We start from the raw sequence: 27,630 nt of genomic DNA, 5'->3' as shown, positions 1-27,630 counted from the left end.
TTCAACAGGGGCCGCAACACATTTTCGCTGGGGAATCTCTGGGTTCTTTTTCGCCTTTCAACTCCTAAGGAAAGAAAGACCTTTAAGTGTGTAGAAGGCTCCACTCTCTTAGCCCCACCCACACCACCACTTCTTTGAAGAGGACAATCTTAGCTTCAGGATAAATCGGATTGTGTAGCCCGCTGAAATGGACCGAGCAGAACCATGCCTTAAGGAGGAGACAGTCTCGTTTTTATCCAGTGTTGAAATAAGGTGAGTGGTTTGGGGGTTGGCAAGGAGCGGCTTAGAAGGAAAAGTTGTGCACAGTGTTGCTTTGATCCCCTCGCAACTGTGAGACGCCCCGCCCTCCGGAACCCAGTGGGGCAGCGAGGGGCGCTCTTCCTCGCCGCGCCCGCAGTCCAAGGAGGCCAAGGAAGGATTTTGCTGAGCAGAAATAAAAATGTGGGAATAATTTCCCGCTACGTGAGTTCTCCTCTTGATTTCTCTCTCTCTCTTCCTCTGTTTCTCTCCCTTTATTTTCAGCCAGTCTTGGTTAGCTCCCACGTCCCCACTAAGTTTCAAGTTTTTCTGATCAGACGGACCTGCTGCCTCGGTGTAAACCGGGATTCCGCAAAAGAAGGGTTGCAAAATCCCCATTTATTAGGGAAGAAGAGGGCAATTTTCTCTCCATTTCCAGGTTAGCTACTAACTTTTCAAAGCTTCTTAAACTGCAATTGTCTTTCATCTTAACCTATCATTTCTCTTTATGCACATATGAACACTTTTATTTGCCAAAGGGCGATTCCAACCAAAGGTCAATGCTGAGGACTCTCACATGTCTGTATATAAGAATCTTGGAGTGTTTTAGCCACTAATTGTTTGATGATTGGATGCTTCATTCATAAATCCGTGCGCTCTCTCTCTCACAAGAAAGTATTCCCACCCCCATCACTTGTTTCAAGAAAGGGTGGGAGAATTAGAAACGTCAAAAGAATTGCCTCAAACATCTGAAAAATAACCCGCAGGGATGAAGAATAGTGGTCACTTAAGTGAATTCAGAGAAGGAAAGGAAAAAGAAGGGGCAGAAGAGGCACAGGTGTAAACAACAGCAGGTGAAGATAAAGAATTAGCCACAAGAGCGTTGAGGTCCCCTAGAAACTACAGCCCGATAGAGCAACAGTGTGTGTGCAGTGCCTATAACCTTAGTTCCATTAAACTGTTGAACAGAGCGAATTGCTCTGTTCAACAATTTAATGGAATTAGAGATTGTGATTTAGAGAATAGAAAGTTTGCCTTTCCCAAGAAAAGTCATCTATTTAAGCCACTTAAAAAAAATACTTCTACATATTGTAAATATAAAAGCATCCACTCCAGAGTGTGGGCATTTAGATAACCTTAAACTTTAAATGGGACACATTTTTCTTTACCCTGGCCTTTCTTTTCTTAAATACACAGGACACTTACATTGTCTCCTTTGAGGTTCTGAAATGTAGACTCCAGATTGTATAAAATTAAAAATGCTTCTGATACCTAAATTGGGGGTGGAGGAGTTTGACCCTTCCAAATCCCAAGCAAGAAAATAGGTAAGATCCTATACATCAGTGAGGGGAGAGACATATTGAGAGTCTGGCCATCAGATATTTACTGTTTCTCTTTTCTGCCCCCTGATTAAGATTTCCCCTACTGATTTCAGGTAAAAACACTAAATAAAAGAATTTCTAACATTCTATGAATCCAAACCAACTCTTTGTCTAATGTATTGAATGACTGCTATAACAAAAAACAAATATGGGTAAGATTAAGCTTGACATTCCTACTTTGAGGGTTTTCCAGTATTTTAGGTGATGCACATTTCCCTGGTAATATAAATGATCTTAATGACTATTATTAATAGGATGTAAAGAAAATATACAAATTACTTTTATTTCTCTAGAAATTTATGGGCTAAAATGGTGCATAAACTACTTTGAAATCACTCTGCATTATTCCTTACTGGAATTCACTGATACTAAATGAAGAATTGAGGCATTTTTATTCAGTTTCAAACAGTACTATAAAAATGCATCTCAGTCAATAGTTTTATCTGGTTCACATGGAACAATGGGTTTATATTTGGAGCTCTTTTCCCTGGGATTTTATTTCCAATTAAATGATTAGGGAGATAACAATGAAGAGTGGAGGTATGTTCACCTTGCTCCACTTTAGCAAGGCTTCGCGCAGTTATGGTAAAAAAAAAAAAAAATCCACATGTAGACAACTGCGGTATTGTTTGGGAAGAGAAGGCTGGAGAGAGATTGATGAATGATTCCCAAGGTGGTGCCTTTTATGAACTAAGTGAGAGGGTGGAGAAAGGGTAAGAAAAGAAATCTGATTCTTAGTGAGTATTAGAATGGGAATGCCCTTTCTCCTCCCAGGGTAGGGAAGTGGGGCCTAAATACCTCAATTTCTGTGATAGGATGCTGGTGAAATCTTGAAGAATAACTTATTTAGAAGAATCATTACCCTTTAAGAATGAAAATACATTGTTTTTCTTTCTCTCTTCCTTTCCAGGTCATGGTTCATCCCCCTCTCATCCTACTTCAAAAGCTCTACACCAGCAAAGCCTCAGCTGTCCAACTGAAAAATAGAAAGAAAGAAAGAAAGAAAGAAAGAAAGAAAGAAAGAAAGAAAGAAAGAAAGAAGAAAAAGAAAGAGCAACTCATGGTGAAAGAGAGAATGCACTGGAAGACAAGAGGATGGCCAATGAAACAGTGTGTGGAGGCTTTTTCCTAAGCTTATTAATGTCACATAGGGAGTCTCTGGATGGTGCCCTGAAGGTTGGGGGAGGTAAAGAATGGAACTTCACAGAGGGTTGTTGCATTGCACCTTGGAGAAGTGAAACTTTCTTAGAGAATAAGAAACTTTCTAAAGGATAATTTGGAGACAACAAGGGACAGCCTTGCTGAGCTGGATAAAAGTTTACAGGGAGGGGAGCATGGCAATCTCAGTTTGGGTCTATTCCTTGCCTAAGTATTACAGTTGGTTCATCCAGTGATACATAAGTGAATGTTTCCTTGGGTTGGTCCTGGGATAGCCAGACTCTCAAAGGATGGATAATTTTGGAGTCTGGGAAAAGGGACCCCAGTCTCCCAAGTTCAGGGACCATTACTCCTGATTCATATTGTTCTTGCTTCAGCTTTTCCTGTTTCTCAATAAATGCTAGCAGTTTTTAATGCTGCTGCTGTACTACAATGATTGCCATTATGATTATAACCTACCTTTCTCAAGTTTATAACTTTCTCAATGAGGAATCTCAAGTTCCACTCACCCTTCTTTTGGGAGTTCAGCTGTGAGCTGGATCATCTTTGAAGACTGTGTAGTTCATTTCCTCTCCTGGATGGGAGCTGTAGTTAACTGACTTAATGGCTTTTGAGTATGACTTCCGGCAGGCCTAGCAAACTGAGGTGATATTGAAGACAACTACCACAAATCTGATCAATGTCTCATTGTCACCTGTGTAAGTGTGACCTGTGAACCACAGATCCAATATCCAGCATCCTGACCCCTTAGATTCTCCCAGCTTTTATGCTACTCTCTATACAATATCTAGAGAGCTGGCAGGGAATATCCTGGTTTTGTCAGATCTGTAGGTTAGAATGTTCTTCCCAGACTCAGACACCACAGCTCCTGAATAAGTCTCAGCCAGAGGAGTAGGGTGGACAGAAGGAAATGTAAGGGCCACAGTCAGCCACTCAGAGCTTCCTCACCCTCTGAGTCAGGCTTTCAGGGCAACTAGGGACCAAGGGCTATCCCCAGTTTCAAATAAGAGAGAGCATTAGATTTTAAGAAGACTGTCTCTAGGCCTTAGGAATGTCACCAAGTTGAGAGGTTCTACATCAAATTTCTTTACACAGCCAGGAGAAGGGACATTATCCAAACAGTACTTGAGTTCTACCTCTTTTTCTCTCCATTTTAGGCTGTGTATAATTCCTGTGTTAAAAAGACAGGTGCTGATTGACATACACTGGATTCATAATAGGAAGACTACCTAGCATCTGATCCCAGCTAGTTCATTCTGAGGTATGGACTTTGCTTTTAAATTGGGCTGCTGGGGGATGAGCAGCATAGAGCATTCCTCTCCTGGGGAGGGAGTCTAGGGACAGTGCACACATGCCCAGGACTTTCTAGCTTGGAATTTGTCCATGGCATACTTTCCTGAAGGCTGAAGAGAGAGACAGATATCTGATTTTCTCTGAGGAAAAGAGAGGCAGAAAAGAAAAAAAAAAATGAAAAGGATTTGAGGAAATAGATATCAATCAGTAACCAACCACAGCACCAGTGATTCATATTGCTTTGTTAGAGCCTTGAAAATATAGTTTGATTTCTTCACAAACTATGCTCTCATACCTAACCTACTCCCCTGATCATATCACATATTGGACTTTTTGATTGCAAACCATCTTTCATGATTTCAATTCAAGTGAACTGCAAGTGTTTCATGATTTAATCCAGGCATATTAATCTAGCATTCATGAGGGAATGTCTCCCCAAGCATCATATGGAAAGCCTATAACTTTTAGTGGATTTTCATAAGCACTTATAAGCTACCCATGTAAGTCTTTCTTCAATTCTAACTGAAAAAGCGGTCTCTCAGAGAATTCAAAGATCAACTTGTTACAAACAATAGTAACTGCATGACTACTATAAACAATACTACTGTATATACATTATAAAATGTCAGAAATGCCCTTTCACGAAGATGGTGCAGAAGGTGAAGAAGGAAACCCCTGCCCCTCCCAAAGCTGGAGCCAAAGCAAAGGTAAGAAAGCTAAGAAAGCGGTGCTGAAAGGCGTGCACAGTCACAAAAAAAAAGAAGATCCACACGTCACCTACATTCCAATGATCCAAGACTCTGCGTCTCCAGAAGGCAGCCCAAATATCCTTGAAAGAGATCCCAATCCCCCCCCCGCCACCCCCCCCCAGAAACAAGCTGGATCACTATGCCATCATCAAGTTCCCCTAACTACTGAGTCAGCCATGAAGAAAATACACACTTGTGACAACAACACACTTGTGTTCATTGTGGATGTCAAGGGCAATAAGCACCCGATCAAACAGGCTGTGAAGGTCAACACCTTGATCAGGCCTGATGGAGAGAAGAAAGCATATGTTCGACTGGCTCCTGACTATGATGCTTTGGATGTTGCCAACAAAATTGGGATCAACTGAGTCCAGCCGGCTATAAATCTAAATATAAATTTTTTCACCGTAAAAAAAAGTCAGAATAACAGGCAAGAGGATTGAAAGTTACATTTGTTCTCTTGAACTTGCTGACTGGAAAGCCAGTTCCCAGATTGATTCAATAGTCTTCTGGTAATTTAATATAAAGGTAACCAAGATATAATTTATAATCTCTTCTAAAGTTCTGAGGAAAATTCAAATTTTAAAAAATAAATAATATCCAGAAATATAAATAAATTATTCACAAAATTCCAAGAAAAATAAACATATTGAATATAAAGACCCGGATGTTGAGATTTCCTGAAGACCTAGAATTCAGTTTAGGTCTGAACAATTTTTAAACCTAACCAGGTATGGTCTTTTAATGTGTGTGTGTGTGTGTGTGTGCATGTGCATGTGCGTGTGCGTGTTTAAGCAGGTTGGGAGTGAATAATGTTCAGGTAGCACTTTAAAAAAAACTTTCAAGACTGTCATTTTTCTTGGCTCCATGTTTATAGAGTAGTCAGTGCTCCTTGTTGTATGTTTTCATGTAGGATGGTTTTGAGAAAATAGTTTGTGTGAAGTCCTATAGAAGAGTAATTGTTCCTAGAGGAGCAAAACTGAATAGCATTCTAAAGAATATATTTCCCACATGATTTGAGTATCTACTACCTTGTATGTGTGATCAGATGCCTCAGCTGTTATCTACATTTTAGACTCAGTTTACCTGAGGCCCTAGGAAGTTAATGTTTCTAGATAAGTGGGAATCATCTGAATATGTGAAAATATCTTGGGAAAAGTCAATGTACTGAGAGTATGGCTGGTTCCATTCTTATATATGCTACAGGCAGACAATTTCTAATGTCTGGAGTCCCTGGTGTTGATGTTTCAGTAAAGAGTTCAGTGACAAAGAGTGCAGACAAGGCCAAATAACAGTGATGGGCTTCAATGTGGGTATGTGGGCTAATGAGGTCTCCCTGGGAGAGACTAAGGAGGTTTCCTCTGGGTATCACAGTATCACCAGGGGCAGATACAGCTCCCACTACGTTTGGGATGAGTCACCAAAGTGTAGAGACCCAACACTAGACAGGACCTGGGCAGAACAAGACTAGCCAACTTCAGAGAGGGTGCCTCTCTTAGAAGCAGCCAAAGCAAACCTTAAACCTGGGGGGGGGGCGGCGAGAAGAGGCCACGAGGTGTGCTCCCCATACTCCTCGGACTAAGCAGAGAGGAAGTGCCACGTTTTCCGGGTTCTGCAGCCTCCTGCCCCCTCCCAGAATTATTACCAACTTCTGTCTCCTGCTGAGTGCTGAGCGGCACTTTCTGGACCGAAAGGCGTCCTGAGGGCTGGGCTTCAGGGAGCAGCGATGCTTTGACTGATTGCTTGATTGATTTTTTACCACCACCACCACCATCAGCACGACCACGACCACGCTCCTCCTCCCCAGCCCCTTCACAGGTCCTCTTGCAGTAGGTCCACACCGCCCCCTTCCCAGAGGTGTGGGCCTATGTTCTCATCTTTTACGTGCTGGACTGCCAGTCACCTCTCCCAGGCTTGTTTTTTCTCCTCAGCAAACTAAGGCTGGAAAGAGCTGCCTTCCGGGTCGCAGTGAGGACTGAAAACGAGGGTGAACGCGTTTAGGAAAGCCAGTTCCTGAGCAGATGGTAAGGGATTGCTTCCAAGAGCTGGGGTTAGTTTTATTTCAGCCTTGTGCATCCCAGAGAGGTCTTAATGCCTTTGTGAGGGAACCTTCTTCTGACTCAGATGTCTGGAGAACCGACCCTACAAGTCAGGTTCACACCCCGATTCAACCCCGGGGAACTAAACTCCCTGGGTTTGAATCCTGGCCCCTGACTGACGCCCGGGCAGGTAGTTTAACCGGCCTGTGCTTCAGGCCTTCATCCCAGAACCGAGGAGCAGGAGTGGTAAAGGAAATTCTCTTCATAAAGTCGTCGTGCGGCGTGAGGTGGTATCTAGCCTGTGCAGAGCACAGTGCCTGGCACCTAGTAAATACGGATCGGGTCGCTGTTGCCGTTGGCACTGCCTTCGCTTCTCCTTTTTAGAAAATCTGGGAATTGTAGCGAGTGCCCTCGCTTTCGAAGCCACTCAGTGAAGGCTAAAGGATTTCTCAAAGTTTCTAGGGAAACCAGAAGGTACTGGACGACGAAGGAAGCAGGAACAACGTGTTTAGATGTTCAGGGACCCCTTCTACTGCCAAAGGGAGTGGAATGTTCCAAGCACAGGCGGCAGTCCCTACTCCTTCCTCCCCTCTTCATTTCAGGAGAGGCAGCAGTTTCGTGCCGGGAGGCCGACTAGACTTCTATTCCTCATCTTCCAGAGTCCTTCCGTTGGAATTGACAGCGGCGCCACGTCAGAAACGCCCGGAAGTCAGGGCAGCGCCACCGCGCACGCAGGGCACGGAGGTGAAGGCGGTGGCCAGGGAAACCTGCGGAACCAGGCCGCCCGCCCTGACGGGGCTCAGGACCTCCGAGCGCCCCGCCCCTCCTCTGCCTCGCAGCGGGCGGGCCGGGGGCTGAGGCGGCAGCAGGCCTTCGCCTCCACACGCAGTCCCCGTCCCGGGAGCGAGGCGGGAAGCGGCGCCCAGGCTTCGAGCTGCGCACGTTCCCACGCCGCCTACCCTCGGCCCCGCCCCCGACGCCCGCACGCGGGCTGCGCGCGGAGCATTGTGGGCCGCACGGCCGACGGCGCCCCGCGGGAGGCCGGGGCTGACGGGCGGTGCTTCCTTCCGCGCCCCCACGCGGTTTCCGCAGCCCCGAGCAGGCTGTTACGTTTGCCCACGCCTAGGGCCTTCAGCTTGGCGAATCTCCCGCCCAGACCGATGCTCTGTAGCAGACGTCAGTTGGGGGGCGGGGGAGGCGGTCCTTATTGCTCTTCCTTGTGAAGGATTCGAGAGGCGGTGGTTGAGAGCCCCGAATTAGGGATCCTAATTCGAACGTAATGTTCGAACGCCCTGATGTAATGGATGAACGTAATGTTCGAACGCCCTGATGTAATGGATGAACGTAATGTTCGAACGCCCAGATGTAATGTGATGAACGTAATGTTCGAACGCCCAGATGTAATGTGATGAACGTAATGTTCGAACGCCCAGATGTAATGTGATGAACGTAATGTTCGAACGCCCAGATGTAATGCGATGAACGTAATGTTCGAACGCCCAGATGTGCAGTCGGCTAGCTGTGTGTCTTTGAGCAAATCACCCGACCTCTCTGAACTCCAGTTTCCTCGTTTGTAAGATGGCAGAGGAAACATTTATCTCAGTGACCCCGTGGCTACGGGTATTGTGAGAACCACCCTGGGTTCAGATGCCAGCTGGACTACTTGCTTGGCTTAGCTGGCCTCTCTGTGCTTCCGTTTCCTGTGAAGTAAGGGATCGGTGAACTAGGGAATAATGTTCGACTCAAAGGGTCATAATTATATGCAGTAAGCCTGGAAGAGCTTTCAGTCTAACACACTATAGGAGCCCAAACAGTTAATTATTTAAGGTATCTCAATGTCTGCCACTTTGAAACCTAGGTAAATGTCAGCTCTAAGTCTAGGTTTTCCTGCTCCACTTTTTCTCCTCTTGAAAGAGAAACAACGCACAAAGGTGTGTGTGGCTACGTGGGGGTGATAGTGCCTGCAGAATTGGGAAGAACTAGCTTGTGGCAGAAAGTTAGAGGACACTTCTGGATGCTGCATGCCTTTCCTTCTAGCCTTTCCGCTTCAGTTTCTAGGGACAAGGTAAAGGAAAAAGAATAGGAAAGGCAGGAAAAAGGAGCATACAGCATGAAAGATTCTGAACAAAAGTTTCTTGACTAGAAAATGTCATTCCAAATATTAAGGAGACAGGGAGTCTGAAGTGGAATGGGAGAACCAGGATTGGAACTGGCTTCCATGTCTCTGTGCCTGGCTGCCAGTAGGCATGTTGGGAGCATTTCTGTGTCTTTAGTTATGGCCCCTAGGAGGGGAAGCTGTAAAGGGGGAGATGGAAGAGGGGGTGGCACTGCTCTAGGGGACAGGTTTTGGGAATAGAAGGGGCAAGGGGGTGCAGACTTCTGCATATGCAGGAGGGATGCATTCCTGCAACAGATATAGGGCATATCTGACTCTTGAGAAGTAAAACTCTGGTGAAGGGAAGAAAAAAGATGTAAGGGTCAATTATCTTGGGGTGAATTAAACCTTCAGTGCAGTGTTGGGAGTCTGTATAATCTTATAAGCTTGAAAATTCTATTAGGAGTCCAAAAACTGACATTCACAGACATCCCCTAATCATCCTTGCAGCTCAGACTCTTTCAGAGTAGAGGAGCATACCTACATCACCATATGCCTCATCAGGGCCCCACTTCTTCAATACCAGTGACCTTCTCTGATTTTTCGGATGGGAGCACTTACATTCCTTTTTGTTCTCTATAGATAATAGGATAATGGAGGATGATGTTTTACCCAGGAACTAACAGGACATCCGGGAAAACTGGCCCCAGACAACGTTCAAGACTATACCCTTCTATTTTACTACCCCCCCCCCCACACACACTAACGGAGCAGAGAATGCTCATGCAGCAATGGTCACCCAAGTTATGCCATAAACTTCTAGCTCTTAGTCTGCTCTCCCCTCAGACTCTGACTAAAAAAGTGCTATTAGTAGAAAAGAGAATAAAATAAAACCAATTCTTCAGTAGTTCCACCTCCCCGCCACCCCCCCCCCCCCTCACCACCAGCAAAAGAGACAACTGGTGAGAAGGAGCCACAACTTGGAAAAGATTTATTTTTCCTGGCCATAAATCTCACCCCCTTGTTCCTCTGCCCAGCGAAGCATGATAAAGTCCTTTTCCATAAAGTATTCAGTATTAGAGCCACAAAGCTCCCCCAATCAGTAGCCATCTGCTTCTACCATAACTGCTGCTCCCGAAGCAGGGAAAGCAGCAGCAGAGAAAGGGCACCACTGTGAGGCTGCTGGACAAATGAGGAGACTGAATAGCTTTGGTTTTCCTTGTGTATCTGTATCTATAGAGACAGGAGAAGAAAGGCCGCATTATATTGATACAACAATTGTAAAACAAAACACGGAAGAGGCATCTAAAGGGCAGTATCGCATGCATCAGGGGTCCCCAGATAAAAGGGGAGCTAACAGATTTATAGAAACCTTTAATTGGTTTTCAATTGAAAGCTAAAGAGGCTGGGGCGAAGCTGTGAAGAGTGGCAAAGTGCCCTACTTCAGCTGTCTGGGAAGCGTGATCGATTTCATGGAGGGAGAAAAGAATACTAAACCGTCCTGCGCCTCTGCCAGAGCAGGGAGGGACTCCGTGGTACAAGCATTTCTCTTTGGCCAGGGAGTTATGATATGATCATAATAATAGAATCTCCAAATCTTTTTCTTTCTCTCTCCCCCTCCCTATCTTCTTCCCTTCCTCTCACTCTCCCTCAGACGAGTAGGCAAGTGGAGAGGGAAGGAAAGGATCCGAAAGTAAATCTAGAAAGTAAATCTAACGTATCAATCTCGGGAAGAAATAGACCCCAGCCTAAAAACACCCAGCTTTAAGTCTGTTCATCTGCCAGGAGGGAGGCCTCTTTGACAGAAATAGGAGTCCTACTCTCACCCCACCCAAATCCTTTCCTCTCTCTTGCTCTCTCTCTTGTTTTTTTTTTTTTTTTTTCCTGCACTCAAACAGAAAAGCTAAAAATCACAGGGGACTCTCCACTTAGTACGGTGAGAAGTCTTTGCTTGCACCCACTGGGGTTATTTCAGAGCAGACGCTCCACTCAGCCGACACCCAGCGCCTTTTCTCAACCCTTTCCTGCCCAGCTGGAGGCAGCCCCCACCAGGCTCCGTTGGCAGTACTCACCCATACAACCCCATCCGTCTGTCTGCATCTCCATCCCTGAGGCTAATTTATTGGCCCGACCCTTCACCATCTTTTTCGATTTCCTAATTAATCACAGATAAAAGGCAATGGTGCAAATTATGATTATGAAGGACTGGAAGATAGGTTTGAACAAAATGGGAGAAGGGAAATATGATTAATTGAATATGATGGTGAAATCTCAAGTGTGAGGAACAGGCCTGGGGAGGGGGGAGTGTCAAACCCTGACCTCTGCTAGCCCGTCCGCCAGCCCTAGCGCCTTCGTGAGGAGGCAGCCGCCAGATTAGGTCACTTGGGGAAGGAGGAGAACTGGGTTCTCCTGTGGAAGGAGGAGAACTGGGTTCCCTCTCCCAGCCTCCTTAGGTGCCTGCCACTCAGCTGACTCGCCCTCACCGGCCCTCACCCACCTCCTCGTCCTGGAGAATTTCAGGACCCCCGACCAGGGATTCCACTCCCCGGCCCGTGCGCCTTTTGGCTCAAGCGCACCACATCACTGCATCGATGCCCCTCAAGTTTCTCACAGCTTTCTGACCTTTGGGCATTCCTCTAGTGAGACCGACTCTTCGTGAAATTTCAGGAAGACAAGTCTAGTAGGTCAGAGATTGTATTTGTTCGTGGAGGGGATTAATAAAACCCCTTTCCGATGCCGCTTTCCAGAATTACAGTCGGGATTAAACAGCAGACCCGGCACGGGCACACATTTTGCATTCACTGCTGGTTGTGATTAATGTTTCCGAGGGGATTTGTGCGCGGGAGCTTACGGGGCGCGCTCTGGGGGGTCTGATGCCCGAGGCCCGCAGGGCAGGGCAGGGCAGGGCAGGGCAGGGGCGTGCAGAGGGTCTGCGGGCACGCGCCGGACGCGGGGGATTAGACAGAACCTCAGACGCGCCCCCCCCGCCCCCTCCCCCTCCCCCCGCAAAACTGCTTTGGAGGAGAAAGTGGGAACCTCCCGGGAGCGAGGCTTCTGGCGTCTGGGGATGTGTGTGAGGGGACGATGCCCTCGAGTGGCCTGGCTTTTGGGTGGATGAAAGGAGCCCAGGACCAAGCGTCCGAATTTCACAAAGGCGTCCTCCAAGAGGCGTTAACTCCCGACGGCTTGCGGGGGCAAGCGCTGCCCCGAACGCGTCACTCACCGGCACGTCAGGGGGCGCCCGCCCGGCCTGTACGGGAAAGGCCACAGCCCGCGGGTCTCAGGCCGTCTACGCGGGCACTCGGAGAAGCGTCCGTCTGTGGAGCGGAGCCGAGCTGAGGCGTGGGAGGCGCGCCCCCTCCCACCACGCCCCAGTGGGCGGACAACCCGTTCCCGAGCCAGGGAGGGGGCGGGGAAGGTGTGGAAAGTTCCAGAAGGTTAGGAGGGACACGGCGAGTAGGGAGGCCGGCGAGAAAAAAGAAGCAAATAGGAGAGGAGAGGAGAGGAGGGCGGGGGAGGGGAGCGCGGGAAGCGGGGCCCGGCCGGGCGCATTACCGCTCTGTGGCAGGAGGGGGCGCCCTTCCGGCCCGCACAGCCTCTGGGCAGAGCCCGCCTCCCAGCGCCTCCCAGCGCCTCCCAGCGCCTCCCGCTCCCGGCCCCGGCTCAGGGCAGCTGGGCGCCCCCTCCTGGCGGCTGCGCGGCCGCTCCCCGCCGGCCTCGCTCGGGTGCTCGGGTGCAGCCGGCGCTCGGCCTGCGGCGCGGGGAGGAAGGTCGGGGTCAGAGGGGGCGGGGCGCTGTGAGGGCGGTCAGGCTCGCCCCCCGTTCCGCACCCCCGACTCGGCTGCCTCACCTGGGCCTGCGGGGCTCGGCCCCCGCGCGCCCCGCGGCCGCCCCGCCCGGAGCCTGCCCTCGTGCACGGCGCTCGGTGCCCGTCGCGGCCGCAGCAGCTGGGGGGAGGGAGGGCGAGGCCGCCGGCTGCTCTGGGCGGCGTCTGGGGGCCCCGAGCCCCACGCGAGGAGCAGCCATCTGGAGCCTCGGCGGCGGGCGGGGTGAGGCTCGGCCTTTGCAAAGGGGCAAAGGACGGGGGTCTGCGGGCGGGAGTGTGTGTGGCGGAGGGTCGGGGGTGTGGCTCTCGCGAGCAGCGGCAGGGGCCTGCCCCAGGCGAGCCCGCAGTTCCGGGGGCAGCTCCGACCCGCAGGGGCCTACCGGGCAACCCCTTCGTCGCCCCTGGGGATGGGAGTGCGGCGAGCCGGGCAGGGGGGCGGGGCGGGGGCGGGGCGGGGGTGCTGGGGCGGGGGCGGGGCGGGGCGGGGGTGCTGGGGCGGGGGCGGGGCGGCGGCCCAACACCCGAGCGCTCGCCCGCTTTCGGTGAGAAGCGGTTTCCTCATTTCCCTTTCCTCCCACTTTGCACGTTTCACTTCAGGAGCCGGTCCTCTCCAGCGGCGTGGATTTGGGGACGCCCACACACTAACTACCCAGCCAGAACGTGGGACGGGCACTGACAGGATATCACTCTTGGGGATGAACACACTCTAGTTTCCAGTGGACAGTGGAAGAGGAAGAGGATGGAGTGAAGAAAGCTCTTGCACCTTTAGGGTAGGGAAGGAGAGAACGGGGTGGGGGTGCGGTGGGGGGGTAGGAAGTGTGGTTTCTTCCCACCCCTCCTTTCATTTCAGATCCTCCTGCCAGTGTTTTTATATCTTGAGCTTAAAAAAAAAAAAAAAAAAAAAGAGAGATCCCTTTCCCTGAGTTCGAATGGAAGAGTGGACCAAACTCAAGGAAGGAAAAAGGTGTGAATATGGAAGAGAGCCAAGGGATCTATCTGTTCAGGGAGCTCAAGCTCTCCAGAGAGGCCCTCGGCCCACTGTAAGGGAAGCTGATTGGGTGTATGGGCGGTGGCGGGAGATCTGAATTAAAAAAACAAAACAAAACCAAAAAAAAAAAACAGACCCACTTCCACCCCAAGGCATTAAAATATATTCCCCTCCCCCAGCTGCCTGGTGTCCGGCAGAATGGCATTATGTAAAAGATCTGGCATGTCACCCAGTGGCACATCTGGTAGGTGTAGATGGCATTCATTAGCACAGGGCTCCTACTCTGCAGCATGCCAAAGCCCTGACAGAGATACCCGCTGCCAATCATTCATTTGCTGCCAGCGGCCGGGCGGGATGGCTCCCTTCCACCCTGGCACCAGGACTGCGGGGAAACAATGTGTTGCGATATGAAGAGATGAAAGCAGAGCTGAGGATGCAAGGCACCCAACAGATGTATCCCGTGAGGAGATAACGGTGCAAAGAGTCATTTAGCAAGAAAGCATATGCAGGATATCAGGAGGGAGGCTTGGGCAGGGGTCTGCCTGCCTAGGTCTGAGCTGAGACAGGGGCAGGGAACCCCCTTGGAAACCCCAAAGTTCAAGTTTGTTCTCTACATACAAACACCAATCTCCCCAGCTCTAACTGTAAGACCCCCTCCACATCCTGTGTGTACCTCTGTTTATATAACCAGCTCCAAAAAGGTGAACTGTGGTCCTCCTCAAGTCTTTATTACCAATTTAAGAGAACTTTTAAAACTGCTGATTTTAATGTTGCACCATTCTCTTTGCCTTGTAATTTGAGAAGGAAAGGAAACTGTCAAGCTGTCTCCTGAATTCTAAAATGATAAAGTGTGTTGGGACTAAAGTGTTTCATACAATAGCAGCATGGTTGGAGACAAAAAAAAAGCTAAAGGTCTTGATTCCTAGCCTTTCAAAAGGGATAAAGATGAACAAAAGAAAGCAAAGAGGATTATTAAAACGGCAAAAGATGGATAAACATAAAATCTAGAATAAAGCTTGCCTCTGAGGTTGCCCTTTTCCTTAGGCTGGGTGGCGATTACCTAGCTGGTTAGTGCATTGTTTTTCATTATATAATGCATATATTTTATAAATATTCTTTTTATCCATCCAACATATTTAAGCAACAAGAAAATTCAGAGGTTTGAGGGTTTGCAGAATGAAATTTTTATGTTAAGTCTGCCAGTTATTTATTGAATATGTACTTGTACAAAATTATAATACTGTTTTTAGTATAAGTACATATTATAAAATATTTGGGGCATTCTTATACTGGTTCATGGTCACAGGATGACTGCCATAATTCCAGACATCACACCATTGTAATAAGCATGAAGAAGGGGACGGGGCAAAAAAAAAAAAAAAAAAAGTTATTTCCTTTTATCAGTAAAGGAAAAAGTCCATTTTTCATTAGCCACACCTGGGTCATGTGGCCACAGATACCCACGAAGGAGTCTGGGGGAACTAGCCTTGAAGGAGGAAAAAGATAGGGATAAGGGAACTGAGAATGGTTATTGAGTTGTAGCCCAGACTGTTAGCCAAAGAATTGAAGGCAAAGAAGACTTAATGTTAGCACCAGGCAAGAGCAGATTATCAAGTTTTATCATTGTTTTAAATAAGAGTCTCTTGTTCTCACTATAGTCATTAAAACTGATCAGTTAGGGATGCTGTACTTGAATTTAGCAATTTGTGAATTTCATCAAATTCTATTTCAGAATAAGGGCTCAAGCTTAATCAATATAGTCATAATAAAATAGCTGACATAAAATATGATTTATATTTAAATAAAGTCTTTGGAAAAAATAGAATGTGTATACAATTATTTATTTATTTATTTAAAGATGTATTTATGTATTTGAGAGAGAGTGTGTGAATGCACACAAGTTGAGGGGAAGTGCCAAGGGTGAGGGAGAGAGAAACTCAAGTCGACTTTGCACTGAGCATAGAACCCAATGCAGGGCTCCATCTCAGGATCCTTAGATCAGACCCCCGCTGAACCCAAGAGTAGGATGCTTCAACTGACTGTACTACCCAGGTGCCCCTGTTTACAAATTTAAATGAAATAAGGAAAATGGCTTTTGTTAGGACTAGAGTTTTATTTGTTTTTTATTTATTTATTGTTTTTAGGACTAGAGCTTTAATCCTAACTCTGTGGTTTACTAGATGTGTGACTTTGGGCATTTTACCCATCTAAATCATGTGTCCTTACCTGTAAGTGTGTAATAATGTTAATAAAGTCTTACAGGGTTATGGTGAGGTTTAGAAATAATGTCACACATAGATTTTAAAAGATAGTAATTATTAAGGACCCAGAAGGAAATTGAATGAAGTCCTAATGAAGAGACTATTTACAAAGATGTGGTCATGGTTATGGGAATAAATGAGATGATGAAGCACACAGAAACAGTTTATCGAGAAGGTCTCATGAGAGAAATTAGTGTTTCTAGAGCTAAGTAAGAACTAGAACCTTGGAGGGGCCAAGTGAGAATCATAGAGACACAGCTAATGCCAGAGAAGCAGTAGTATAGCAAGGAGGAGACAGGGAAGAATACCAATCTCTCTTTTCAAACCTTCCAGTTTCATGTTGACATCTAGCATTGGCCAAACCCAATTGGAAACTAGGTGGTAACATGTTGGAACATGGTGAATGGTCAATTCTGCATGGGTCAGCTTCTGAGGACACAAAGCTGGGCATAGAAGGATGGAGAATAGATCTCAAGGAGACAAATGGAGAATAGCACACAACTATTATTATTCATAAATAAAATGCTCTGAGAATCCTCTCTGCAAATATATTTTTAATTCACATTTCCAACTGAAAGCAAAAACTTAGCAGGCTTTGTAAACTTAAGCAACCAAGTTTTTAAGAATCATCTCTCAGAGTTCTTTGGCTGAAAGGGTCCAACTAGCACTCATGAGAGATTTCCAGAGGTCCTGGCAGGCTTTGCAAGCCAAGACCTGGGAGAATTTGAGAGTACGCTCTATTAACTTCCTTTGGGTATCCCCAGGTCTCTCATCATTTTGTGGCTTCCTGTGTCAAGATCAGTCTTGCTAGGTCTGGTTAGTCATTTGCTTACTGTTATTTTCAAGGAAGCCAGCAAAGCTTCTGCAAAAGGTGACTACCTCATAACAAATCAACCCCACAGCAACAGAAAGTCCTACTAACGTCTTCTCTTGAGTTGAGAGTCTATGTGGACTTCATATTGAAGTAACTTTTCCTCTTTCTAACTTTGCCATCCCTATCTTTTCCTCCTAAACCTGAACTAAACCATAGATAAAATGATGAAAGAGGACGGTAGTGGAGGAACACGTTTCTTTCCTCATTTTAGATAAATTTTATAACTAGAATCAGTTTTGAGTGTTCACTCTAGATATTAACATAAAAGCTTCATTTTGGAATTTCTAGAAACTAAGAGTTTAAGAAATTGAGTGTACTGGTATAGATTTAGAAGTCACCATTTTAATGGAGAGAAGCAAGTTAACTCTAGAAAAATTAGTGACAAGCAAGGATGAATACTTCTGGACATATTATGTACAACTAAACAATACAGCTAATGGAAATTGATCAACTTCTGTCATGATAGCATGGGGAGCTCTCCTGAATCGCCCCCCCCCCCAGGGAAATTAGTGAAAATTATATATTTGCAAAAGATGGTCATTTAAAGCCTCTGGAAATAGCCCTGAAGGCAAACAGCAAATTAAGAAAGGTCTAAGCAAGAAAATTTATGAAAATTTGGTAAAATGGATGAAAGTCTGTGGTATTTGAGCCAAGACCACTTTCTTCTACCTCTTCCTAACTCACTGGGCATTGACTCACTCAGACTGTTGCAACCAAGAACATAGGGCTCCCTTTATCCTCCAGGTCCTTACTGGAGGATTTTCTTTGCAATGGGAGCAAGAGTTCTGCTTTTCTAATCCTGCCCCTAGCTACTTGTTGCTGAGGCTAGGTCTCAGGTGAGTGTGGTTAGGAGATTCAGAGCTTCTTCCTTAAGACCTAACCCTTACTTGTGGAATAGAGGTTCTACTTTGGGTATGGCACATTGGGAATCCCTGGATCCTGAGAGCCCTTCCCTCAGTCCTTGAGGGAAAGATTCTGTACCAGGAGAAGAAGCTGAGAGGACTGCTGGCTGCTGCCCCTTCCACCCCCACAAGCACTCATCTCCTAGGGTAGAGGTTTCACTCAGAAGCTTGTCATTGTTCCTACCCCCAGAGCCCTGGCTCAGAAATTTTGACTGTGGGTAGAAGGGGAAAACCAGGTCTTAAAGCAGATAGCTACTAATCTCTTTCTGAAAAAAAAAAAAAAAAAGATTTCATTTGCAACAGAGTGGGGAAGTTTAAACCTAAGAATTACTTTCGAAGAACAAGAACAGTAGAGGTTGTAGGGTGCCTGGCTGGCTCAGTTGGTAGAGCATGTTACTCCTGATCTTAGGGTTGTGAGTTCGAGCCACAGGTTAGGCAGAGAGATTACTTAAAACAAACAAACATGTAGGTTGTGATAAAAGGCAATTGGAAAGGGGATTTAGTATAGCCTAGACTGTAAGTCAGCTAGTTTGTATGAATTAACTGCAGAATAAGAGTTCAAACACTGATCTCAGAAACAATTCTTTCCAAGGAGCCACAATATGATTGGATTAGTTTGTGGAGAAATTCTGCTCCTGGGAACTGTTCATTTTTCTTTTTTTTTTCAGCTTTATTGAATTAAAATTGACAAATGAAATTGTATATATTTATAGCACATATGGGAATGATTTGATATGCATATACATTGTGAAATGATTATCATAATCAAGTTATTAATGCATCTATTACCTCTTAAGCTTACCTTTTATTGGTGAGAATACTTAAGACCTACTCTTTGCAAATTTCAAGTATATGATACAGTATTATTAACTGTAGTCACCATAATGTGCATTAGATCTTCAAAAGTTATTCATTTTATAACTGTAAGTTGGTATCTTTGACGAACAATTCCCTATTTGCACTTCCTCTCTCCCCCCCCCCCCAGCCCCTTCTGTCTCTATGAGTTTGGCCTTTTTCATTTCTTTAATATTTATTTATTTATTTATTTATTTATTTATTTATTTATTTAGGAGAGAGAAAGAGAACATGTGTGAGCAGGGGGAGGGACAAAAGGAGAGGGGCAAGCAGACTCCCCACTGAGCAGGGAGCCCAATATGGGCTCAATCCCAGGACCTTGAGATCATAACCTGAGTCAAAGTCAGATGCTTAACTATCTAAGTCACCTAGGCACCCCTATTTCTTATTTTTTTAAAGATTTAATTTTTAAGTAATTTCTATACCCAATGTGGGGCTTCAACTCAAAATTCAGAGATCAAAAGTCATGTGCTCCACTGACTAAGCCAGCCAGGTGTCTTGGTGTATTTTTAAATGATCTAAGTGAAATTATACAGTATATGTCTTCCTATTTTGGTTTATTTCACTTAGTGTAATATCCTCCAGGTATATTGTACCAAAGTGGTAGGATTTCCTTCTGTTTATGGCTGAATAATATTCTGGTTTTGTGTGTGTGTCTGGTACCAAATGTTTTTATCAGTTCATCCACTGACAGACTCTAGCTATTTCCATATCGTGGCTATTGTGAGCAGTACTGCAGTGAACATGGGAGTGCATATTATCTTTCAAGATACTGATTTTGTTTCCTTTGGATATACACCTAGAAGTGAGATTGCTGGATGTTATGATAGTTCTATTTTTAATTTTTTGAGGTACCTCTATACTATCTGCCATAATGGCTATACCAATTTATATTCCTACCAACAACATGCAAGTGTTGCCTTTTCTTCACATCCTTGTCAGCACTTGTTATCTCTTCTTTTTGCATAATGGCCATCCTAACAGGTGTGAGGTGATATCTCATTGTGATTTTGATTTGCATTCTTCTGATGATTAATGATATTGAGCATCTTTTCATGTGTTTGTTTTTTAGCATCTTTTGTGTACCTGTCTACTTAGGTGTTTTCTTCATTTTAAAATCAGATTATTTATTTTGTTGCTATTCAGTTGTAGGAGTTACTTTTTTTTTGATTATTGATCACATATCAGATAAATGGTTTGCAAATATTTTCTCCCATTCCATAAGATACCTTTTTAATTTTTTGTTTGTTTTCTTTGTTGTGCAGAAGATTTTTCGTTTCATATAGTTCCCCTTGTTCATTTTTGCTTTTCTTGCCATTAGACTTCAATACCTGAGTGTGGTCAGGAAAGGGTGGTAGAGAATCTTACTAACTAGCACCATTGTCATCCCAGAGTGATTTCAGGATGTGCTTCCTGATCACAGAGCATTAGAGACCTAATATTGTGTGTGTGTGTATGTGGGAGGGATAACAATAACAAACTTGAGTCAGGGAACTAATCCCAGAATTGCCACAACGTAGTGTGTAAGCTGTTTAGTTCCCAATAAAAAAAATTCCAAGGCATGAAAAGGAACAGGAAAGTATGACCTATATACTTGATAAAAAGCGGGCACTGAAAATGCCTATAAAAATGACCAGATATCTTATAAAGGGCTAGTATCCAAGATCTATAAAGAACTTACCAAACTCAACATCCAAGAAGCAAACAATCCAGTCCTCAAATGGGCAGAAGACATGAACAGACATTTCTCCAAAGAAGACATACACATGGCCAACAAACACATGAAAAAAGTGCTCCACATCACTTGTCATCAGGGAAATACAAATCAAAACCACAATGAGATACCACTTTACATGGATGAGAATGGCTAAAATTAACAAGGCAGGAAATGGCGAGGTTGTGGAGAAGGTGGAACCCTCTTATACTGTTGGTTGGAATGCAAACTGGTGCAGCTACTCTGAAAAACAGTGTGGGAGTTCCTCAAGAAGTTAAAAATAGAGCTTCCCTTTGACCCAGCAATTGCACTACTGGGTATTTACCCCAAAGATACAGATGCAGTGAAACAATAGGACACCTGCACCCCAGTATTCATAGCAGCAATATCCACAATAGCCAAACTGTGGAAGGAACCACAATGTCATTCAATAGATGAATGGATAAAGAAGATGTGGTCTATATATACAATAGAATATTACTCAGGCATCAGAAAGGACCAATACGCACCATTTACTTCAACGTGGATGGAACTAGGAGGGCATTATGCTGAGTAAAATAACTCAATTGGAGAAAGACAATTATCTTACGGTTTCACTCATATTTGGAATATAAAAAATAGTGAAAAGGACCATAAGGGAAGGGAGAAAACTGAGTGGGAGAAAAATTAGAGAAGATAAACTATAAGAGACTCCTAACTCTGGGAAACAAGCGAAGGGTTGCAGAAGGGGAAGTGGGTGGGGGGAAACCACAACTCAACACACTGTAAGTGTGGAACGTTTCCTGATGGGGTTTTCACTGTAGGAGAGAGTAAAGAGACACTTGTGGTAATATATCTACATTCTGCTTGAACTGATGAAATATGCATCCTAAGTAGGCTGTGAAAAAATGACTATCTTATAATCCTTAGAGCAGTTGCTAAAAAGTTAAGTAGAAATATAGTGAAAAACATAATGGATAAATTGAATAGTCAAAATGTTTACATAACTGAAAATAAGTCAGGAAAGGGAAAATAGAGGAACAAAAGTCAGATAAATGAACAAAAAAGGAATAATAAAATTTAAATTTTAGACCTAAATTTAAATATATTTAAATATAAAATTTAGACCTAAATTTAAATATATTTAAATATAAAATTTAGACCTAAATTTAAATATATCACTAACTACATTAACTGCAAATGGTCTAAACACATCAGTAGAGGGATGCCTGGGTGGCTCAGTGGTTGAGTGTCTGCTTTCGGCTCAGGACGTGATCCTGGGTCCGGGGATCCAGTCCCACATCGGGCTCCCTGTGAAGAGCCTGTTTTTCTCTCTGCCTATGTGTCTGCCTCTCTCTCTCTCATAAATAAATAAATAAATCTTAAAAAAAAACACATCAGTAGAAAATACAGAGATGGTTAGAATGGATTAAGAAAAAACAAACCATAAACCAAATTTATGCTCTTACAAAAACAGTCATTTTAAATATAATGATATATATATATATAGATTAAAAGTAAAAAGATAAATAATGCCTGAAAACAATCAATAGAAAGCTATAGTGGCTATATGAATAGCTTACATAGATTTCTTAGCTAAAAAAGTACCAGGGATAAAAATTATCACTTATCATAGTGAAAAAAGGGACACGTTATCGATAATTCATAATAATCTTAAATCTGTGCACCTGATAACAATGCTTTATGTTACAGAAAACAAAACTGATAGAAGTGAAAGGACAAATAGGCAGTTACACAATTATATTGGAGACCTAAAAATTCCTCTCATAGTAATAGTAGAATGAGTAGAAAGAAAATCAACAAAGTTGTAGAATAATGGAACATCACCATCAAACAGCTGGATTTAATTTTTAACTTATGGAACACTTGACCAAACAACAGTAGAAATATTTCTTTCCACATGCACATATACACTTGCCCAAATACATCATATCCTGGAACATAAAACAAAGTTAGCAAATATAAAGTAATCAGAAAAATCTTAAGTATGTTCTCTGACCATACCAAGCAAAAATCAGATATATCAGAAAGATAGTAAGCAAGAAACAGACATCAGAAAGTTAATAGGAAAATTTCCAGACGCTTAGAATTCAAATACATATCTAGACACTCTATGCATCAAATAAGAAATTTTAAGAGAAATTATAAAATATTTTGAAATGAAGGAAAAAAATATCAGAATTTGTGGAATATAGCTTAGGCAGTACTTAGATGGAAATATATAACATTAGATGTTTATATTAAAAAAGAAGAATGATCTCAAATCAATAGCCTAAGCTTCCATTTTAAACTAGAAAAGGGAAAATAAAGTCAAAAGAAGTAGAAGAAAATAAGATAAGAATAGAAATAAAAGAAACTTTAAAAAGAAACAAAATATAATCAATGAAAACACAAGATGGTTCTTTCAAAAGATTGATAAAATAAGACACCTCTAGGAAGACTGACAAAGAAAAGACACAAATTGCTAATATCAGGCATGGAAAAGGAGATATAACTACAGACTCTGGATAATAAAAGGATACTAAGCTAATACTATAAAAAACTTGACAAATTCATGAGGTTAGATGAAATGCCAGTGCTGTGACAACCATAAACTACCAAAACTCACCCAAGATGGAATAGATACCCTGAATGGTCCTATAACTACTAAAGAAGCTGAATTCATAATAACAAACAAAAAAAAATCATTTTGAAAAAGAACTCTCCATGCTTATATGGCTTAAGTGGTGAATATATCAAATGTTTAAAGAAGACATAACAGAAATTCTACACAATTTCTTCCAGAAAATAGAAGAGAGGGAAATATATCACAGTTCATTTTGTGAGACTAAGATATGAAACCGAGACGAAGGCAATACAGGAAAAAATTTCACAGATCAATATCCCTCATGAACATAGACACAAAGTCCCTAGTAAAATATTAATAAATTGAATCCAGCAATATATAAAATGAAAGTGACACTAAAGAAAAATGGATTCCTGGGACACCTCGGTGGCTCAGTGATTGAGCATCTGTCTTTAGGTCAGTCATGATCCCAGGGTCCTGGGATTGAGTCCTGCAACAGGCTCCCTGCAGGGAGCCTGCTTCTCCCTTCTGCCTATGTCTCTGCCTCTCTCTCTCTGTGTTTCTCATGAATAAATAAATAAATCTTAAAAAAAAAAGAAAAATGGAATTAACTGGACTCAATTCGCAGGTTGGACACCAAAACGATGTAATTTGATGTGGTATCACGTCCAGGAGTGAACAGTCAAGAAAGAATTCTTGAGATGTTTTCAGTGCAAAAAAGGTAGTTTTATTAAAGCACAAGGACAGGATCCAGGAGCAGAAAGAGCTTCACTTGAATATTTCCTATGATTGGAAAAAGGAAGAAATGTCCACTTTTATTGATACTATTGAACATCATTCTGGCAGCCTTAGCCATTTCAATAAGGCAAGAAAAAGAAATTAAAGATGTATGGTGTGGAAAGAAAGAAATAAACTGTCCCTGTTTATAGATGACGTTATTTCCCCACATAAGTAATTTCTAGAAATTTGTTTTCAAAATTTTAGGACAAATATATATGTTAAGCAAGGTCACTGGATGCAACTTCAAAAGATAAGTACACAAAACAATTGTTCTGCAATGAACAATTAGATACCCAAAGTTTTTAAAATTAAAGAAGTTTTGGACAGAAAGGAAAATACCTACAAATAAATCTAACTGAACTGTGCAGTATCTTTATGCTGAAAATAAAATGCTGACAAAAGAAATCAAAATTTAAATAATAGATATTCCTTAATTATTAATTGGAATACTCAATATAGGAAAGTTGTTAATTTTTCCTAAATTAATACATAGATCTAACATGATGATTAAAGTTACATAAGGATATTTTGTAGACATTTTGTAAAATATTTATAGAAAGACAAAGGAAATAGAGCAGCCAAACCAATTTTGAAAAAGAAGAATAAATTTAGAGAATTTACAGTACCTGAATTCAAGACTTACTATGAAACTACAGTAATCAAGGGAGTGTCATCTTGGCAAAAGAACAGACAAGCAGGGACGCCTGGGTGGCTCAGCAGTTGCGTGGCTGCCTTTGGTTCAGGTCATGATCCCGGGGATCTGGGATAGAGTCTCGCATTGGGCTCTCTGCAAAGAGCCTGCTTCTCCCTCTGCTTATGTCTCTGCCTCTGTTTCTCTCTCTCTCTCTCTCTCATTCTCTCTCTCTCGAATAAATAAATAAGTCTTAAAAAAAAAACAGACAAGTAGATCAATGGAACAGGATAGAAAATACAGAAATAGATCCATACAAACACAATCATTTGATTTTTGGCAAAAGTACAAAAATTAGAGAAAGAACAGATTTTTTGACAAGTAATGTTGGATGATTGGATAATTCATATCCAAAAAAGACCTCCAAAAGAAAACAACTAAATTTCACACTTTATACCAATATTAATACAAAATAGATCAGCTCTAAATATAAAGCCAAAAACTATAAAACTTTTAGAAGCACATCCTAATGAACTGGTATTAAGCAAAGAGCTCTCAATCATAATGTCAAAAGCATGAGTGATAAAAGAGAAAAATAACTTGGACTTAATAAACAAACGGCCTTTATTTGGGCAACACTTTGGTGGGTTTGAGTGTGAGATGGTCCAGAGGCCACACTTTGAGGGCTACCACTCAAAAGGGAGAAGGGTAAGGGAACTTCTAAGGGCCAGGAGATAGGAGAGGTAATGTTGCTCAGCATCCCAACAGGATTCTTTAGGTCAGAGAATTCTGTAAAGCAGCAACAGTTTAGTATGTTTGTCTTATCTATGGCTAATACATGTTGTGAGCAATTTTATGGGATACCAAAGCAGGCAGGCTTGATATGGCTAAAAAACCTGCTTATTTGGGGTAAGTTTAAAACAATTGGTTGTATAAAAATTTGAGTTTGACTCTAGTGGGGTTTGGAACTAATGAGTTTCAGCCCGTTAAGAAGTAAGTAACATAGAAGACAATATACGGAGGCCATCTCTGGTTCATGTATATAACAATTGGGTAAAGGGCAGTGGCTGGAAAACATCTGAGCACATACTAGAAAAAGTCTAGATTGCTTTGAGGAGACTGTTGGTAGAAATATGGATGCTAAAGGCAATTCTGGTAAGGACTCAGAAGGAAAAGGGGAACAGATTATTGGAAACTGAAGGAATTTTATATATAACTGAAGGAATTGTTATATAGTGGCATAAAACTTGGCTGCATTGTGTTCTGCTGTGGTGGAGAAAACAGAAATTGTAAACGATAAAATTGAATATGTTGCTGAAGAGATTTCCAAGCAAAGTACTGATTCAGCCTGGTATTTTCTTTCTCCTTAGTAAAATGCAAGAGGAAAGAGATAAATTAAGGAAGAAACTGCTAAGCAAAAAGGAGCTAGCACTTGATGATATCTGAAGTTCTTGGCCTGTCGAGATTTCAAAGGATGCTAACATTAGGAAATTTGCTACTACGGAAGCATGTTCTGAAGATGGCTGGATAAACCCTTGCTTAAACAGTTAGGGTATTACAACCCATGGATCCACTCGATCATCTCAGTAGAAGACAGGAGAGATGGGGTTATCCAGAAAATATCTAATGCTGTAGACACCTGTGACATACATGAGAGACCCACATGGTTTTTGAGAATGTTATATCAGCAGGAACACTGCTAACTTGGATGGAAAGGGACAGAGACAGGACATAATGAGAGAAAGCTGTTGGGCTTCCAAAATTACTCAAGCAGGAAATTACAACTGCAAACATATGCTACCCTTCAGAAAAAGTAATAATGATTCCAAGGGTAGAGCCACTGCAGGTTTACAGAAGCCTATGGAGTCTCAGTGGGCAGAGCATTAAGTCACAGTGTATTATTCACAAGTATTAAAATTTAACAGAATTTTTCATTATGTATTTCAAACTTACCCGGGACTGGTGACCTCTTTATTCCTTCCAGTGACTCCTTGACTCCCTTTGGAAATGGGAATGTCTACCCTGTCTATGTCTAATATCTATACCTATCTCATCATTATATTTTAAAATTCAATAACTTGTTTTCTTGTTTTACATGTCCACAGAAGAAAAACTTTTGTCCCAGGTTGGATCATCTTCAGAGTCTAACCCATACTTGATGTAGATAATGAGATTTGGGACTTTTGAGCTGATGATAATTATATGAGGTTTGGGCCTTAGAGTTGATGCTGTAAGGAATTGAGACTTTGGAAGAGGTTGTTGGGATAGAGTGAATGTATTTTACATGTGAGACAGATGTGAATTTTAGGGGGCAGAGGGTATACTGCAGTATGTCTAACAGTGCCACTTTCCAAAATACATGTCCACATTCTAGTCCCTAGAATCTGAGAATGTGTTCTTATTTGGAAAAAGGGTTTTGTAGAAGTAATTAAGTTAAAGATTTTAAGGTGAGATCATTCTACATTACCTGAACAGACTCTAAATCCAATGACAAGTGTTCTTATAAGAGACACACAGAAGAGAGACATGATACAAGACTGTGAGAAGGGCATGGGAAGACAGAGGGAGAGACTGGAGTTATGCAGCCACAAGTTAAAGAATGCCTGGAGCTGTCAGAAGTTGGAAGAGACCAGGAAGTTTCCTCTCTTAGAGACTTTAGAGAGAGCAACACCTTGAATTTGGACTTCTAGCCTCCAGAACAGTGAAAGAACTCGTATCTGTTGTTTTGGTACAGGTTTATAGTAATTTGTTATGGAAGTCCTAGGAAACAAATATACCTACCTTGCTATGGCTTTAGGATTAGGAGGTCTGTTAAGGGAGGATCATGCTAGCATTACAGAAGAGTCTTGATGTACATTTGGTTTCTTTGTGTAGGTGTGGGAGCCTGAGCTTCTTGGTTCTGGAATGACTAGGACATGAAAAATATAGCCCTAAGTTTACATAGATCTCTTCATAGACCTCATACAGAGCAAACTCTTAGGAAAAAACTTGAGGTTCTATGTTTCATATAATTTTGCATCTTACTGGGCAATATACAGTTCTTCTGGAAAGGGTATTTGGTTACCAATCTTCCAATTTGGGGAAGGATTACTTCTAGAATAAAGTGTAATTCCAATGTATAGTTAAGACATAAGAGCAAGAAGACAATCTGAGCTTGTTTCCTCATCTGTTACATGAGAAAGCAGTGATGCCCAACTTGCAGAATTTTGTTTGTTTTGTTTTTTACAATTGTTTATTTTTAGGAGAATTAATAAAAATGTGCTTTTAAACTTGTAAAGTA

At 42.9% G+C, this 27,630-nt stretch overlaps 1 long non-coding RNA gene across 1 annotated transcript; it reads left to right on the top strand.

The window, feature by feature from the left end:
• The first annotated feature begins 33 nt into the window (after window positions 1–33).
• Window positions 34–27,630, top strand: LOC112646623 (uncharacterized). The gene is made up of 5 exons (XR_004811378.2): window positions 34–252; window positions 523–676; window positions 2,530–4,038; window positions 13,377–13,549; window positions 25,721–27,630. It is a non-coding gene; the product is annotated as an uncharacterized LOC112646623 (long non-coding RNA).

The sequence above is a fragment of the Canis lupus genome, chromosome 32 (assembly GCF_003254725.2).
Source record: "Canis lupus dingo isolate Sandy chromosome 32, ASM325472v2, whole genome shotgun sequence".
NCBI classification, from domain to species: domain Eukaryota; kingdom Metazoa; phylum Chordata; class Mammalia; order Carnivora; family Canidae; genus Canis; species Canis lupus.
This window is presented reverse-complemented; position numbering and strand designations above follow the sequence as displayed.